The sequence below is a fragment of the Rhamphochromis sp. 'chilingali' genome (assembly GCF_963969265.1).
Source record: "Rhamphochromis sp. 'chilingali' genome assembly, chromosome: 12".
Classification (NCBI taxonomy): domain Eukaryota; kingdom Metazoa; phylum Chordata; class Actinopteri; order Cichliformes; family Cichlidae; genus Rhamphochromis; species Rhamphochromis sp. 'chilingali'.
In genome coordinates, this window is record NC_137939.1 from 17,289,660 (window position 1) to 17,309,423 (window position 19,764).

Below are 19,764 nucleotides of genomic sequence, written 5' to 3' on the forward strand. Positions count from 1 at the left end.
GATTTCACTTGAAATCAGGCAAGAACTGGACTTATTTTTTATAATGTGTTCTTGTGAATTGATTGTGTATCGCATATGTTTGATTTGACTTTCTGCAAGACAACAGTCGTCCACTGGCCAAAAAAGTTTTCCAAATACCTCCACGTGATCTAGCCTGGATTTAGAAAAGAATAACACAAAAAATCTGCACCTCCTGCTTCAGATGCAATTTGTGTTTCTGTGTTCAGAGGCAGCGGCGAGAGGGGAGACCTCGGCTCATCCAGCTGGAGAGCCTGACCAAGAGGAGTCGAACATTAACTCAGCTCTTCCAGGGCACCCTGCAGACTCGGCTGCTGGCATCGACGAGGGATGACGTGAACGCCAAACTGGAGTCCATCACAGGTCAACTGCAGGTATGCGAGTCAGACCTGCTGAGGAGGGTTTCACTTTTCTCTCTTCTTTATAATTGACTCTTTTCTCTCTCTTTCAGCTCCTTGTCTCAGAGTGGGAGGGATTTGAAGCACAAAGGGAGGAACTTGTCGTTTGGTTGGCTGATATGGATGTCCGCCAGAGTGAGGTTGACCAGCTGACAGGAAGCACCAGTGAAAAACTGAAACAACTGCAGGTGTGGGCTTGTTTTGATCTAAGATATATTTGATATGAAACATACGTCACAGACATTATCCTAAACTGGACTAACAAAGGACCATGAGTACAACATGAAACGTACATTACATAGTGTAAGGCTGAAGTTCATTGATCATTTTAATCATAAACTTGTTGTTGAAATATTTTTACTGAACATGCAAACATCTGCTGATGAAAATGTGTTGATTTATTGGTCTGTTATGAAGCTATTTCTATTTCTATTGTGTTTTATCACTTTCTGATGTTTTATTAATTAAACAATACATGTATTATTTGTTGTGTTATCCGTAGCTATAGTATTTATATATATTTATTTATAGTATAGCAAATATATTTAATTATTACTGTTTAAAACACTAATATGTGACATGTATTAGTAGTGATGTTGTGCTGAGGGTTAAAATGCCTTTTTGTCTTTGGGTATACTACAAAATGACAATAAACCATTAATATATGTCTATGCTGTGCTCGTATTTATTTTACCCTACTCAAATTCAATTTATGATACATTTTATTTTGAAAGATTTAAAATGGTTTTTTAAAGAACCACTCAAAAAAGGTTCTTTAAAATGGTTCTTTTAAAGAACCATTTGAAGAACCATTTTTAAAAAGGTTCTTTGAAAAACCATTAAAGGTGCCCCAAAGAACCATTTCTTGATGGTTCTTTGGGGCACCTTTAATGGTTCTTCAATGAACCACTGAAAGAAATGGTTCTTCAAAGAACCATTGTTTGAAAGGTTCTTTGTGGCACCAAAAAAGGTTCTTCTATGGCGTCAGTCTAAAGAACCACTTTTGGTTCCAGTTGGCACCTTTATTTTTCTGAGTGCACTTTGCGCCAGAAAGAGGAAACCACCGGATGTCGCGTTAAACAACAGCAGCACGTTTGATCAGCTGTTGTTAGAATTTATTTAATATTACTTTCTAGTATCAGCTGATGTTGGCTGGAGCCACAGCTGTAAAGCTGCTGGTCATGATATCGGTTTGGTTATCTGGTGAGAGGGAAATATGAAGATGAAACCACGAGATGTCCTTACTGAATCATCAGCGCTGAACAGGTGATGGAGAAACAGGCTTACCTTTTAGGTAACATGAATGAGTTGAAGGGAAGTTATGAACTGTTTCTGAGAGACAAATAACACCAGGATCCTTTTCTAAGTAGCTGACAGCTGGTAACTGTGCAGGGGCGGATCTAGCAAAGTGTTGCCAGGGGGCCAGATAGGGCATTAACAGGGAAAGGGGGGCACAAAGAAATACTTTCAGAATCAGAATCAGAATACTTTATTGATCCCTGGGGGATCTTATTCTCATTCTTATTCTCATTTCAAATGTCTAGCTTTTAATAAATAATTATCTGAGTCTTACAACAAACGACTGTCACAACAGTGTTTGTTTTCATTCAAAGGCTTTATGATTTTTGCTATAATGGTGGGCCAAAATGCCCAGGCTGATTTTTTGTCCCAGTCCAGCCCTGTATGCAGCTCATCTGCAGTCTGGTGTTACCTACATCTTCCTATTCGGAAGGCAGAATTTCTGAGTTCTGAGTACAATCAAAAGCACCACGATTGCAGTTTTTGTGTTGGATGTAAAAAAGCGCACATGACGCTGTAACGTAGGCTAGAATCATGGCGGCGGTCAACGACGGTCCAGGCGTGGGATTTCTCTCGTGGAAATATGCACATTATTTTTTCCTTTGGTAGGTGTGCCACCTACCAAAGGCACTTGTGGCAAGTAAGCAAACTAGAAGACTGGCACATTAACAAGAGAAGTCTGAGTAAAACCAAAGTTACTTTCCCTAGTAACTAGTTACTTTGAAAGTAACGAGTAACTTGAAGTAACTGAGTTACTTTTGATGGAAGTAACTAGTAATGTAACTAAGTTACTAATTTAAAGTAACTTACCCAACACTGATCACCACATGTGTATGAGCAATATTGGTGTTTAGTAAAATAAATTCTAAATATCATTAGTACCATCACTGCTTTAATAACCGTGGACCATTAATCCTCCATGAAACTATAAGATACAAAATGACACACCCACAGAAACCTCTCTCTTTAACTATCTCTCTCTCTCTCTCTCTCTCTCTCTCTCTCTCTCTCTCACACACACACACTCACACTCACTTAGTGTTTTTGCATTTTCACCAGCTCTGCATTTCCCCTCTAGTCTTCATCTGGGTCACTGGGTTGGCTTGGCAAGGCAGCAGTATTGGGTCCGCCTTAATGAAGAGCATTGATCCTTGTTGGGTTATGAGCAGGCTTTAGTGGCTGTGTTGAGATGTTAATAAGCCTGGCCTTATTCTGGGGGAGCTTTAATTAGCCTGTTGGAAATGTGCTTACAGGCCGCACTGTCACTCTGTTGTGGCACACATTCCTTAGTGTGCACACACACTCACAGAAGAGGTCGCACACAATCTGTGCAAGGACAGCTAAACAGATTTGCTTGCACACGTATAGCAGAGTACAGTCAGTCATTTCATGGACCACTGAGATGGTGATCAAAAACAACATTCTCCATTTATTCAATTAATAGTTTCATTAGCAAATCAGGCACTGTGAATTTAGTTACTCGTGCCGCCCCCACACACACTCTAATCTTCAGCTACTGTATTTTATGTACTCTCTGTTCCTTTGTCTGCTTCTTTAGCTTTAAATGGGGAAATGACACAGATGCCCATGTTTGCTTTTGAGGTTAACTGTGCAGCTCATACACAGTTCAGAATCAGAATGGGTTTATTGCCAGATGTTGAGGTTTACAACATTAGGAAATTGCTGCGGTGCTTCAGTGCAGACAATAAGAATTAAAGTGCTATGTAGAAAGAAAGATATGTGCATGAGATATACATGAGATATATATACATGAGAATAAGAATTATGAGTGCTACGTAGAAAGATATATACATGAGTGCAGGTGGTGATCAGTGCCAAACATGAAATGATGCAGTGACACAGCGTAGGGTCATGTGTTAGTGGCGGGGACAATCATGTGGTTATTGTTCATGTGTCCAACAGCAGAGGGGAAGAAACTGTTCTTGTGGCGAGAGGTTCTGGTGCGAATGGACCGGAGCCTCCTGCCTGAGGGGAGCAGGTCAAACAGACTGTGTCCAGGGTGAGAGGGGTCAGCTGAGATCCGGGCTGCACGCCGCAGTGTCCTGGAGGTGTACAGGTCCTGCAGAGATGGGAGTCTGCAGCCAATCACCTTCTCAGCAGAGCGCACAACACGCTGCAGTCTCTGTTTGTCCCTGATAGTGGCTCCAGCGTACCACACGGTGATGGAGGAGGTGAGGATGGACTCGATGATTGCAGTGTAGAATTGCATCATCGTCCGTGTTGGCAGGTTGAATTTCTTCAGCTGCCTCAGGAAGTACATCCTCTGCTGGGCTTTCTTGATGACGGAGGTGATGGTGGGCTCCCACTTCAGGTCCTGGGTGATGGTGGTACCCAGGAAGCGGAATGAGTCCACAGAGGTGATGGGGGTGTCAGTCAGGATGATGGGGGGGAGTGGGGCTGTGTGCTTCCTGAAGTCCACAATAATCTCCACTGTCTTCTGGGCATTCAGCACCAGGTTGTTGTGGCTGCACCAAGACACCAGACGTTCAACCTCCCTCCTGTAGGCAGACTCGTCCCCGTCCGAGATGAGCCCAATGACGGTGGTGTCATCTGCGAACTTGATTAGCTTGACAGACTGGTGGGTGGAGGTGCAGCAGTTGGTGTACAGGGAGAAGAGCAGAGGAGAAAGAACCAGGGCATCCATACGCGGCGCCATCTTGGTTAATGGTGGTTGGTGGTAGAGGTCCAAGAAGGATAATATTAAGGCTAGCAAAGGTTTAAGAAATCTTTAACAGCTTAATGAGCTTATCAGATTGACTGAGGTCTTTCTGTTAAACTAACAGTAACAGGGATTTTATTGCTGAAGCCAGTCCTTTGAAAAATAAAATAATATTCCAAAACACTCGGTCAAATTTTACAGCCTTAAGCATTAATTTGAGATGTTGACTGAAATACAATAGATTGCAGTGCTTGTAAAGCCACTCCAATCACAACTACTCTGCTACATGCTGTCGATTTTATAAATTCCACTTGTGAGCTACTTTTGTGGCTACAGCCAGGGAATCTCGCTCCATCATTTTTCGATCTAGACAATAATGCACAGAAAGGTTTTATAGACATTTATGACTCTAAATAAAATTTTAATGACTTTGGTAATCTTTAAGTCTTTAAATCTAGCACCACCAACAGTATATTATTTTGTATTTCAACACCTGTTAGATGAACCATTATAAAATGTGGTTCTGGCATTCATAATATTATTGAACAAACCATGCTGTTATAGGCAAGTTGGTCGAGCATGCCTAAATTTCATCATAGAGTATGAAAGATGGAGAATGAGACAATAGAGAAATTATGTTGTATTCATTATAATTTGAAACTAAAAAACGAGTCTATAAATTCACTAGGAACCTGAGATCCTAGATTAACAAAGATGAGGGCCTTCTGTACAACAGCAAATCTTTTTAAGGTTAGTGAAGTGGTCCTTAAAGGCCATTTATAAAAATACTCACTCGTACAATGGCTTCATTTTTCAGATCCAGCAGCTATGCCCATCTTTTATATACCATCTATAATTCTGAGCGTTGTGGTAACTAGCTTAGTTAATCTTGTCCTTATTACTAAAAAGATGTTTCTCGAACAGATCACACTGTTGTGTGAAACTGTTGGCTACTTTACTGTAAGACAGAATAAATTAATATGTGGATAAATTATTAACTAACAAGAGCATAGAAGGAAGAAAGATGTTTAAAAGTCTGCATTCTCAAGTTGAACTATGTAAAATTAGCTGGTCCAGACCACGTTTAACTTGGAGACATGGAAAACGTTGTGAATATTTATGTTCTTGATTCCTGATGATCAGTGATTAGTTTAAACTTTGAAATTATGTTCTGAGCTAACCAGCCAAAAGCCTCCGCTCTTCCAATACTAACTTAATGGCTAGCTACTACTGATCATCAATGCCATCATCAGCGTGCACTTACAAAAAAAAAATATTTACTGAGAATGGGGCCTGTGGCAAAGATCTGTTAAACTTGTCGAAGACAACCTGGGCTACAAATTTCTACTAAAACCAGTGCTTGGGAGACATGAGACTGGTTAATGGTGAGACAACTTTACCTTTATAACTGTCTCCTGTGCAAGGGAAAGAGACAGTCTGCCACAGCCTTTACTTTAATCGATTTCCTTGCACCTGCCCTCTCCCACAATGATTCACAAAAAAGACACAGAATCTGTGTGAAACTCACATTTTCTATCTTTTTACACTGATACGGTTGTGCTCCTCAAGAGATGATTAGGATGTCTTCAAGATACACAAACACAACATGATTAATGAAATCCCATAAAAAGTCATTGACCACGGTCTGATATATTGGAGGGACAGCAGACAAAACAAATATCATAACAAGATACTCACAATCCTCTACATGTGTCCATATGTCCGCTTGCCTAATCCTGACCAGATGATAACTGTTGCGGAGGTCCAGTGAACATTGTGGTACAATCAAGTAGTTTGAATGCCAGGAGTTGACTGTGATTTTAGCTGGAACCATGAGGCTGGGCAGTAAGGCTGCTCAATTAATTGAATTTTAATCACTTTCAACGATCATTAAAAATGACTGAGCCGATTATTAGCCCCTCCCTCGTGCTTTACTCTCGCGCTGCTCCGTGTGGCAAATCGAGCGCACCTCTCTGCATTTCGAACACGCATCACAACAATTAAGAGGACCCAAGGGAAGCTCGGAAAGCTAAGCAGAAGTTATTTGGAGAGCAGAGTGATTGCCGTTGGTTGAAAAGAGAGATAAAAAAAAACTTCAGTGGTGTGAAAACATTGTGGGTTAGCGGAGTCAGACATGGATCAAGTAGACATAGTGTGTAAACTTTGCTACGGTGTCATAGCTGCACCACAAAGCAACACTGCAAAGTTCACTAAACATAGATGTTTACATTTTTCATTTATTTTTTATATTGCAAACATTTGCACTGTTATCAGTATTTGCACACTATTTTATATTATTTTTTAAAGTCATTATTCAATACATTGTTATTGTTAACCCTTTAAATCCATGTAGAACCGGAACCCCATAAGCTAGCGCAGGAGTTGTACTTACATCTTATGCCATCAGCTTGTCCTAGGTCACGGTTTCCTTCCACATAAAGCTTTGCAAAAATTGAATAAAAAGCGCTTGCAGGAACAACAACATAATATTCCAGAACCACGCTTTGCCGATCTGATCAGCTGTTTGTAACACTTCCCACATTGAAAAAGACCTCAACGCGAACTATCGCATGTCCGCCATTTCCTGTCCGGAACCAGAAGTGACGTCATTTTTGCGGAAAATGTAGTTTTTTACTTGTAGGCCTTAAAAGCCTATTCGAGTTCTAAGCATTCCAGAAACTATTCAGAAAAGTATAGAGTCAAACATGACATGTTTTTATAAGTCATGTTTGACTCTATACTTTTCTGAATAGTTTCTGGAATGCTTAGAACTCGAATTGCACTGCTGGAAATAGTTTATTTTGATGCACATGCTGTTTTCTTTGCAAATTTGCATCATAGGATTGTTTTTTGTTTTTCCTGCAGTATATAAAAATTGCTGTATCTCCAAAATAAAACTATGAAGACACTCAAAATAAATTTCCTGTGGTGGGAAACTATTTTTTGCAACTTTTTTGTATTTAAAGTTTTGAGGGATAAGCCTCTTAAATTTCCCCAAGTAGAAATATATGTAAAAAAAACAAAAATGATTTTCAATTTTTTTGTAGTTTATTGCACTTTTTTGCAATTAATGTAATTACTATGGACTTAATGCATACATATTATTAAAATATGGGCTATAACAGTTGTATTGATGTATAGCAACTTGAAATGCTCCCAAAAATATAAGCTCTGGCGGACTTGGTTCTATGGTAGGTCTTAAAGGGTTAAATAAATATCGTCAAATAATCGAGATCTCAATTTCAGTGAAAATAATCGTGATTATCATTTTTGCCATAATCGAGCAGCCCTACTGGGTAGGGAAGAGTTATCAGAAAACTTGCCCACCAGTATCACCACTGTCTAGGCATGGGAATCGAAAACTGCTTCTTGTTGAGAACCGGTTCCCACTGTTTCAATTCCTTCGAATTGTTTGCCATTTTTGCAAATGATTCCCCTATCGATTCCAGTCACCTCGAATGACGTCACCACATTCGTGTCATTTACCCAGCAGGAAACATGGCGCCTAAGCGGCATAAACACTCAAAAGTTTGGTTATACTTTATGAGAAAGGATGATAAAAGAGCAACTTGCGATACTTGCAAAGTAGATATTTCATCAAAGGGAGGACACACTACAAATATGCAAAAGCATTTGTTCACAAAACATACAAGCTCCATCCATCCATTCATCAATCTTCTTCCGCTTTATCCGGGGCCGGGTTGCGGGGGCAGCAGCCTAAGCAAAGAAGCCCAGGCCTCCCTCTCCTCAGCCACCTCCTCTAGCTTATCCGGGGGAACACCAAGGCGTTCCCAGGCCAGCCGAGAGATATAATCTCTCCAGCGTGTCCTGGGTCTGCCCCGGGGCCTCCTCCTGGTGGGACATGCCCGGAACACCTCGCCCAGCAGGTGCCCAGGAGGCATCCTTGTCAGATGCCTGAACCACCTCAGCTGGCTCCTTTCGATGTGGAGGAGCAGCGTCTCTACTCTGAGCCCCTCCCGGATGGCTGAACCACTCACCCTATCTCTAAGGGAGAGGCCAGCCACCCTTCGGAAGAAGCTCATTTCTGCCGCTTGTATCCGCGATCTCGTTCTTTCGGTCACTACCCACAGCTCATGGCCACAGGTGAGGATAGGGACATAGATCGACTGGTAAATTGAGAGCTTCACTTTTGCACTCAGCTCTCTCTTCACCACGACGGACCGGTGTAGCGTCCGCATCACTGCAGCCGCAGCACTAATCCGTCTGTCAATCTCCGGCTCCCTTCTCCCATCACTCGCGAACAAGAACCCGAGATGCTTAAACTCCTTCACTTGGGGCAGGAACTCATCCCTGACCCGGAGTGGGCACTCCACCCTTTTCCTGCTGAGAACCATGGCCTCAGATTTGGAGGTGCTGATCCTCATTCTGCTTCACACTCAGCTGCAAACCGTTCCAGTGCGAGCTGGAGGCCATCACCCGATAAAGCCAACAGAACCACATCATCCGCGAAAAGCAGAGATGAGATTCTGAGGCCACCGAAGAGAAAGCCCTCCACCACTTGGCTGCGCCTAGAAATCCTGTCCATAAAAATTATGAACAGAATCGGTGACAAAGGGCAGCCCTGGCGGAGCCAATCACCCACCCGTAACGAGTCTGATCGAATGGCCCGTAGCCATACTCCCGTAGCATCTCCCACGGGACACCCCGAGGGACATGGTCGAATGCCTTCTCCAAGTCCACAAAACACATGTAGTCTGGTTGGGCAAACTCCCATGTGCCCTCAAGTATCTTTGAGAGGATAAAGAGCTGGTCCAGTGTTCCGTGACCAGGACGAAAACCGCATTGTTCCTCCTGTATCTGAGGATCAACTAGCGGATGAACTCTCCTTTCCAGCACCCTGGGAGGCTGAGGAGTGTAATCCCCCTGTAGTTGGAACACACCTTCCGGTCCCCCTTCTTAAAGATGGTGACCACCACCCCAGTCTGCCAGTCCAGGGGTACTGCCCCTGATCTCCACGCAACATTGTAGAGGCGTGTCAACCAGGACAGCCCTACAATGTCCAGAGCCTTCAGGAACATGGGGCGGGCCTCATCCACACCAGGGGCTCTGCCACCAAGGAGTTGTTTAACTGCCTCAGTGACCTCGCCCCCGGAAATTGGTGGGTCCTCAAGTCCTCAAAACCAAACCACTGTACCAGGCACAGACAGGGACAGCTGTAGCAGAGGAGATTGATGAGATCATGGAGGAGTATGGTATTAAAGACAAGGTTGTGGCAGCCACTGTTGATAATGTGGCCAACATGGATATAGCTGTCAAAAAGCTACAAATTCTCAAGTTTCAATGCTTTGTGTGGTGAACACCAAATGTGCTACCACATTCTGGTAAATTTTATTATTTTTAAGAAAAACATATGTCAGCAATTAAGACAATTATTATTTTACATTCATTACGTGTAGTCCATAACAATTGAGGAGAGTAAAAGTGAGAAATAATAAGCGGAACTGTTGACACTGTAGTCGTTCGCCCGCGGTTGCCTAGAGTGGACCAACTTCCTGTCCTCTCAGATGCAATTCGGGAAAAGACACGAGTGCTCCTGTGATTCTTTCTCTGAGACTCTACCTTTATTTTTACAGGTCAGTATCGTCTTAAAAATACAGTGTATGAGGGTTTTGTGCCTTGTTCTACTTCGGTGTTTACTGAGAGTTATGTTGACACCGCCGATGTAACCTTAAGTGGGGTTTAGTTGAAAAGTACTGAAGCGCGGCACCGCAGCGGTGGTAAAGCCGAGCCGCGCAGCCCCAGGTCTCGTGAGAGTTACCGCGAGTTATCGCGAGAGTTACCGCGAGAGTTCGCCAGCCCGCGGGATGTATTTAAACTTGGTAAACTCCATTTAACAATCAAATATGTGTGTGTGGTGCTCCAATTTAACTGTAAAGGCCCTGACATCAGATTATTCGAGATTAAAATACCTTATATATACTTTAAGTGTCAAGTGATGTGGAAATGTTAAGAATAAGCTAAGAATGAATGTACATTTATGTTGTTACATTGCAAAGTAATACATTCAGGTGTGTTTTGTCTAATCTAGTAAGATTTATGCACTTATATCAGATTTGTGGATAAGCTATTTTGAGTTTGCCCTATATGTGAGAAAGAGCAATAAGACGTTTAAGGCATTATATGCTATCTGCACTGCTGATGTAAATGAGTGAAGGAATAGTGTGATTAACAGTGTAAACTGGAGAAATGTAATGACCATAGATGCATATATTTGCCAAATGCCTTTTATTTACCTTTTACAGTTATTGAGCATATCTGACAGGAGAAAGCACTGGATGTAATAATCCTTTCTGTCATCGTTGTATTTTTACTCAGTTGTATATAGTATTTGTATTTGTATTCTATTTTTATCTTATTGTATATTTATTTTATTTTATTCTACTGTATATAGTATTTTATTTTATTCTATTCTGTACAGTTGTGTACTGTATTTATTCTTATTGTATTCTAATTTTTGCCTCATAACTTTTGCACTGTCCACTTCCTGCTGTGACAAAACAAATTTCCCACGTGTGGGACTAATAAAGGTTATCTTATCTTATCTTATCTTATCTTATCTTATCTTATCTTATCTTATGTAAATTATATTTGTTGATCTGAAATAAGAGATGCAATTCGGGAAAAGACACGAGTGCTCCTGTGATTCTTTCTCTGAGACTCTACCTTTATTTTTACAGATTTGTATTCTTTTTGTTATTGTGGTCTTCACATCTGGGACCCGTAACATTTGCACACACCTAAGCTAAAGCAACACTACACTGTACAAGAAGACAGTTATAAATAGTTAAGGATAGTCATGATGTCACGTTTTCCTCCCTTTTAAAAAATTTAAGGACACTGATATCCTGAGATTCCTAGAGGAGGCCAACATCTTCGACCCCCAATTTAAATCCAAAGTGGATAAGGATGAAGTCTGGGACAGGATCAGGGAAGCAGCAATTGCAGCAGACACAGAGGCAGGCGAAGATGAGGTATTTCAATATGACAGTGTCTTTCATTGTGAGAGTGAGACCTTTCATCTGTGAATTTGTGGTACTTAGTTTGATTTGTTTGTTTGTCAGCGCCCTGACCCACTGGTGTCAAGACAACCATCTCACCCTCAACGTCGCAAAGACAAAGGAGTTGATAGTGGACTTCCGGAGGTGCAGAGAAGTACACACCCCCATCACCATCAACGGCGCTGCTGTGGAGAGAGTGAGCAGCTTCCGGTTCCTTGGAGTACATCTGGCTGAGGATCTTACGTGGTCAGTACACACAAACAAAACAGTGAAGAAGGCGCAGCAGCGCCTCTTCTTTCTCAGGAGACTGAAAAGATTCGGCATGAGCCCCCGCATCCTCAGGACCTTCTATCACTGTGCCATTGAGAGCATCCTCACTGGATGCATCACCACCTGGTATGGCAACAGCACCGCCTACAACTGCAAAGCTCTCCAGCGAGTAGTGCGGTGCTCTGAACGGATAATTGGAGGTGAGCTTCCCTCCCTCCAAGACATCTACAGGAAGCGCTGCCTGAGGAAAGCGGGGAGGATCATCAAGGACTCCAGTCACCCCAGCCATAAACTGTTCAGACTGCTTCCATCAGGAAGGAGGTTCTGCAGCATCCGGTCCCGTACCAGCAGACTGAGAGACAGCTTTTTCCATCAGGCCATCAGACTGCTGAACACGTCATAGACACCTCAGCTTCACTAATGGAACTTCAACATTATGCACTCCACACTGTATATAAATGCCACTTGTTTTGCACATATTCAACTCTGTATATTTTATATATTTTATTATTATTATTATTATTTTTTTTATTTTATTTTTTTTACTATTTAATTTGTAAAAATGTGTATACACACACACACACACACACACACACACGTAGGAAAATATTTAGTATACACATCCAGAAATGCATACACTATTATATATTGTACATATATTTATTAGTTTCAGGTTGGCCATTCTTGTATTTTGCTCGTTTGTGTTGTTGTATTTGCACATCTCTGTTGCTTGTGGGGCTCGCACACAAGAATTTCACTCGCATGTGCTGTGCCAGTGTGCCTGCACATGTGATGTGACAATAAAAGTGATTTGATTTGATTTGATTTGTTTGTCACTTTCTACTCAAGCACCTGGAGCAAGGAGACACAGAAGGAGACTTGTTTGAAGATGAAGTTGAGGATGAAGAAGACTATGTAAATTTCGTTCATTGTGATGATAATTTAGATGTCACGGATTGTTCATTTTATGCTTAATTTTTTATTATGTCCATTTAATTTCAGGCGCCACCAGTAAAGAACAAAATAGTGGTGAACAATGACGGACAATGAGCTGCAGTCATTCCAACGACAGCAGCCCGTTCTTTCCCTCGATGCCCCACACCTGGGTCCTGGAATGCCTAGAACTGTACAAGATCAACAGGACACTAAGAGCTTTCATCGGGAACTCAGTGTGGATCTAGCATACAACAGTAGAGGCCAACTTCAAGCCAATAGCACAAATCATGGTCAAGTGCAGGATCTACCAAGGAAATGCTCTGTCCCCACTCCTGTTTTGCATGGGCCTGAACCCCCTTAGCGAGATCATTGGCAAGACTAGCTACGGATACCAACTACTGGTGCAGTCATCAGCCACCTCCTCTACATGGATGACATCAAGCTGTATGCCCAGAGTGAATGGGAAATCAATTCCCTGATCCACACCACAAGTATATACAGCAACGACATCAGAAAGTCATTCTGACTAGAGAAGTGTAGTCAGATGGTAACAAAGAGAGAGAAGGTAGTCAGAACCAGTATCACTCTACCAGAAGGCAACATTGCAGGTACCACAAGTACCTGGGAATCCCACAGGCAAATGGGAACCACAAAAAGGCAGATAGGAAAGCTGCAACTACCAAGTACCTGCAAAGGGTCAGGCGAGTCCCAATGAGTCAGCTGAATGGTAAGATCAAGATCCGGGCTAACAACACGTACCCTGCCCATGATCAGGTACCCTGCTAGTGAGTGACAGAACCACAGTCCAGGATGAGACAGCAAACATCAACGAGTACTTCAGGAAGATGGCCACGATCAACGACATGCTCAGTGAATACCTTAGTGAAAACCTCAGGCAGCAGAAACCTAAGAAATACGAGCAAAAGGAGGAACCATCATGGAAGGACAGCCCTGTGCACGATATGTACCACCAGCAGATAGATGAAGTGGCTGACATCCAGAAATCCCACCAGTGGCTGGAAAACCCTAGACTAAAAGATAGCACATAGGCACTAATCATGGCAGCATAGAACAAACTCTGAGCACAAAATCCATAGAGGCAGGGGTTTACCACACCAGGCAAGACCCCAGGTGCAGGCTGTGTAAAGATGCCCCTGAGACAGTCCAGCACATAACAGCAGGGTACAAGGTGCTAGCAGGCAGGGCATACATGGAATGCCATAACCAAGTACCAGGCATAGTATACAGAAACATAGGTGCTGAGTATGACCTGGAAGTCCCGAGGTCAAAATGGGAGACGCCTCCTAGGGTGGTCAAGAATGACAATGCTAAAATCCTGTGGAATGTCCAGATGCAGATGGACAAACTGGTGATCACTAACCAACTAAACATAGTAGTGGTGGAAAAGCAGAGGAAGATGGCAGCCGTGATAGGTGTAGCAATACCGAATGACAGCAACATCAGGAAGAAGGAACACGAGAAACTGGAGAATTACCAAGGGCTCAAAGAAGACCTCGAGAAGATATGGAGAGTGAAGGTAACAGTGATCCCAGTGGTAATTGGAGCACTCGGTGCAGTGACCACCAAGCTAGACGAGTAGCTTCAGCAGATCCCAGGAACAACATCCAAGATACCTCTGTCCAGAAGAGCGCGATCCTAGGAACACCAAAGATATTGCACAGGACCCTCAAGCTCCCAGGCCTCTTTTAGAGGACTCGAGCTTGAAGTATAAAGACTACCCAAATGGCTGACAGAGGATTTTTATGCTGCTATAATAAGGGGTTCTTTTTGTAGTTTACCTGCAATGAGTACGAGAGCATTACTGTCCAAAAAGCTGGTCTTAGGAGTTAACAGTTGAAAACAGCAAGAAACGCCAGAGGAGCAACAACAACCCAAACAAACACTGTGGACCCACAAATTGGATTTAGAATTTTTAGCATATATCTAATTCACATAGACAAGTACAGTGTGGCCAAGGCATGGCCATTCTCTTCTCCAACGACTTTCCTCTGAAGATCAGCAATAGAAATCAGTATTAGGTCAGAGTAAGTTAATTAGATGAGTATTCTATTGTATTGAGATCTGGTGACTGCGGAGGCCACACTATATGATTCACATCATTTTCACCTAGATCAGAGTAGTCAGTGAACCCTTATGTACTTTGGATCAGAGCATTGTCATTATTGAGGTAACCAGTTCCCAAGAAATAGAACTAGTAGAAATGTTTCCATGTGATCTCTCTGAACAATTTTGTATTGATTTGCTGTGACGATATAAGGGTTCAATTGTTTCAACAGCCATATTGTTATGGGTCATGTTTAAAACCATTAGAACATGTCTCTTCTGCCCTCAGCTGAATGTCCGGCTTATGCAGAGAGCTAAACATTAAATGGCTTCAGTAAACACTCAGGAGACCATGTGGCATTCTTCAGAGTTTTACTGATCCTTATTTTTCTTTTTGTAAAACTGTAATAACAGAAACAGAATACAGTGTATTCACTCTCCATACAAATACACAAAGATTACATTAAATATTGTTGACTTATGTAAACAGTCACTACACACTCAAAAAAATGAAACGTTGACTTTAATTAAAATTATTTTGTCAACAGGTTCCACAAAATTGAATTATGTTAGTTTAAAGCAAAAATCTTTAGTTCATCTAATTTAAAAAAACTACTTAAGATTAACAAGACATATTTAAGACTAACTAAATCAAGTTATGTTGTATGAACATAGATGATATATTTTCAGGTTAGATAGTTTAGATTAGTTACTTCAACACATTTCTTATTTGTGGCAGTAAAATGTTAAATTTAAGTTAGATTAATTCAAATATTATATTTTCAGCCACCTTGTGCTTTATTAATTAGTTTTACATAAATCTATTTTGTCAACAGGTTCCACACAAATGAATTAAGTACATCCAACTTATTTTTTAAAATTTATTTTATTGCCAACACATTCAGTGAGCATTTGTGTAAACCCAGTCCAAAATAAAACACAACAGCTCATTAGGGTTAGTAATTAACAGTATGTAGACAGATGCAACATCAAGACTTTAAATTAAATGTCTGTATCTACCAGAAATAGAAGAGAAAAAAAACGCATTGAAGATCACATAACACATTGATAAGATGACACTTGAGTTATGCACATGTGATGCTAGTAAGGTCTGTGAGTGTTTTTTTCTTTTAGTGTCTAAAATGGATAGCAAAGTTGCTATTTGCAATGATTGCTTAGGGTCAGTCCAGTAACACAATGCCAATGAAGTGCTTTCCTTTAACAATGCAAAGTGAAGTGTCCACCTCAACAGCCACAATTTAAAAAAAAAAAATGTAACAACAACAACAACAACAACAACAACAACAACAATAATAATAATAATAATAATAATAATAATAATAATAATAATAATAATAAATAGTCCACTGATATTAGCAATCAAAGAAAATTACATCACCATCCCAAATAAAACTTTAACAAAACATGCCAACATTATGGTCTAACAATAAAACAGCTTATCAGCGTTCAGTTTTTTTGCAACAGCACAGCAGTAACCATTTAACACTCGCCACTGTCAACATTTATTTTACCAGTGTTTGGGCAAAAAACTTCAGATGTAAACATTTTAACATGGAAACAATTGTTCGTCTTTAAAAGTCCACAAAATATACATTCATCCTGCATTCCCAACTTGGATGATCTGATATCCTCGTGTTGGTGTTGTTCCCAGACCATCATGAAAATGTTGTTCCAGGTTCAACATTGCAAGTGACCAATCACATTGTTGTGACGTTATTCTATTCCAAGCCATTCGTGCATTTATGAAATTCCAATGTTGCAAGGACAATATCAATTCTGCTTACTGTTTATTAAAGGGTTACGGTTAGGGTTAGGGTCAGTTGATCGGCGGACAGAGGCGGTTTCACGCAGCTTAAGTACAGTTTTTTGTTTTACGCCGGTTTTTCCCGAAGTCGCAAAAGTATGACGTCACAACATTCTGATTGGTCACTTGCAATGTTGATCCTGGAACAACATTTAGTATGATGATCTGGGAACAACACCAACACGAGGATATCAGATCAACCTCCTAACTTACCCTTATTTTTAGTATGTATTGCAATTACCTTTACAATGCACACAATGTAACACAAACTGAATATGAACATATTTCCACCTCATAACAATATGCCTTGAACGCTAATATACACACCACCCTTCAACATTTCTGGTGCAGTATCATCTCTCAATTAAATCCTTTAAATCTCAATGCTTTTGATTGTCTCTTAGCTTTCAGTCTTGAGGTTAACTGAGATTCAGTGCATATATCCCACCCATTAAGAGTGCACATGCAGAGGCCAGGTCTTCCAGGTCATGCAGGACACACTAGATGGTTATACCCACATCGGCTGGAGGAGTGCTGGCATCAGCTCTGTCGATGGTAAAGATAGCAAGGGTAATTTGTTCCAGCTCCCTCTGAACAGCTGTAGCTTAGACACAAAAACATAGAAAAATGGCATCCAGTTTTAAAAAAAGAAAGAAAAAGGGCCAAAGCTACCCTTTAATGACGTAAACACAATATTAGGAACATGCACCCCAGTGTGCCACTATTTTAGACTACAGATTCAACGATAAATATAAATAGTTTGGGTATACAAGAAGATTTCCCAAAACATTTAAACAGGTTCCATGCAAATTACAACAACAACAACATTACAACATGCAACAACATTAGTTATTCAAAATTTGGTTTAATACAGATAAAAAACTAAACTAAAATTACCAACCAATTATTCTTTGAAGAGGATGCTTGGGTCTTCATTCAGGTAAAAAGGTAGTGCCCTGAGGACACACTCCCTCCCCTTTTCAATGGTTTCCTTCTGTAGAGAGTGGCAGAGATACAGGAAGAGAAAACAGATATACTTTAGGATGACAGAAACTCACATTATACGCAAAATGAATGACATATCCACTGCACAGATAGACATGTACACAAGACCAACTAATCATCACATGGACATGAATAGTTAACCTGTTGGGCAGGGTTTCCACCACATTATATATGTCCATAATGGAGGTAAAGACAAACTAATACATCATCTTTTTTGCATTCAAAACATAACATAAAAACATTCACTTCTGGTTTAACCTAAATCAAGGGATCAGATTTTACATATGTTTAGGTAATTTAAATTTTCCAACGTTTTGAGTACCAAACTTTGTCTTGCTTAATATAAATGTAAGTGCACTGTGCAGCTACCATACACTAGCTGTTTAAATTTGAAAATGATCTTATTAGCCATAATATTTTGCTACCAACAGAATAACGCACCTGTGTGGCTGGGGCCAAAGTTTGTCTAATTTTCTTCCCTGCAACGCCTCCTTTTTTCTTGAAGACTTTTATGAGCTGGTCAGTGTATTGGTCAAGTTGTGTAAAAAGCCTTGGAACATGTGCAGCAGTAGTAATCCTCACATATTCTGCTTCCACCTGAAAATATGTCAACAAACACAACATACTGTACTGTAAATATACATACTATATGTACACATATACAAACTAAAACTAATGTAGTAAGACCTCATTAAAGCTATAATTTTAACACAAACATTTACACAAAATGCTAATGGAGCCATTACAGCTTTTATTGTTATTTATCAAGTTCCAAAAAATATTGATCACAGCTGATCTGAAAAGAATTTCATGCCTCAGGCCCTTGAACTGCAACCATGGTTCAGATGTGGAGAAGAAATAACAGGGGCATGGGATGGGTCACAAAAGAAAACTTAACTTATAAAACAGTTTTGTTTTTAAAAGTATAACAGTTCACATACCACATACAAGCTCAGCAATACCACATACACCACATCAGTATAGGAGGGAGCAGGTAAAGGCAGGATCTGAGATTTATAAAGAAAAAAAAAATTAATTCCTTAATTTCAAGAAGCAAATTATTGTTTGAATTACAACTAAATAAAATACTACTCAGAAGAAAAGCAAGAGATTGACACTGCCATGTGCTAACTTTCTATAGAAGCAATTATCACCAGGTCTGTCGACCTCCATTGTCTGTCCACTCATATGTCTTGAATAATTTTATTAAAAAAAGTAAGTGTGTACTTTCACAAACTGTAATTTATAACTACATTGATATGTATAACTCCGCTAGGAAACATGCTGTATTTACAGACCATTTTTACATAATACAGATTACTGATAGAGCAGAACAATGGTGTCACAGTGGCTTTCGCCCTTGACTTTTTGGATTTTAAATGTCACTTTATGCTATCCTTGCTATCCTATTCGATATTTCCGACTCTCGGATTACAGAAAAGGAATCCCAAGAAAGCAAATGGAAAAATAACCCCTTGAAAGAATAACCCCATGAACCCCTGTAGCTAATCCCTTAATAAAACAAAAAACAATAAAAATGTTTCTTACACAGTCCACAAAATAAGCATGTCCAGGACCCAGTAAAACTAATGTAAAACAAGCACACGCAAACGATATAACATGTCTTGTAAGACAAACGCAAAATATAACCATGCTGGACATATAGATACTACACAACATAGTCAAAGAAAAAAGTGGTCTTACCTCTCAAAGAAACAGTAGCTTGGCGCCAAAACAGCCTTTTTCAGTTAAATTTGAAGTCTTGTGCATGAGCAGGCACAAGCCGTGAAACCTTCTTGTTCTGCGCGGTTTCATTACAACTGTTTTTGCATTACTGCCACCTTGTGGATATACAAGGTATATCGATCCTAATTGACTTAACTTAAATGTTATGCGATCAAGTAACACATTAGTATTATGTACGTTGAATAATAGACACAATTACGTAGACTTGATTAGAAAAACATGTTAACTTAACAAAAACATATATTTTAAGTAAAATGAAAATAAATAATTAATATACACTGAACAATCCACCTCATTCATTTTTTTGAGTGCACAATCTCAATATCAACACTACACCCGCGTAGCATTTCAAGAGATACAGCTAACACCACATGCTGGTATGTTTCATGCTAGCAGGCTAAACAAAGGGCAAACAGCTAGCTTGTGCTAGTAATGTAACAAACTCGCTAAACACCAGTGTTGGGACTAACGCGTTATTAAGTAACGCGTTACAGTAACTACGTT

General features: G+C 40.4%; 1 long non-coding RNA gene across 2 annotated transcripts; it reads right to left on the bottom strand.

Moving 5' to 3' along the window:
• Positions 1-15,551: 15,551 nt before the first annotated feature.
• On the bottom strand, positions 15,552-19,319 carry LOC308407815. 2 transcript variants are annotated; one of them, XR_013973728.1, is made up of 5 exons: positions 19,219-19,319; positions 18,456-18,521; positions 17,956-18,111; positions 17,411-17,503; positions 15,552-17,113 (listed from the first exon to the last, which is right to left on the bottom strand). It is a non-coding gene; the product is annotated as an uncharacterized lncRNA (long non-coding RNA). The 2 variants fall into 2 exon arrangements; XR_013973729.1 differs by lacking the exon at positions 19,219-19,319 and adding an exon at positions 19,063-19,212.
• Positions 19,320-19,764: the final 445 nt, after the last annotated feature.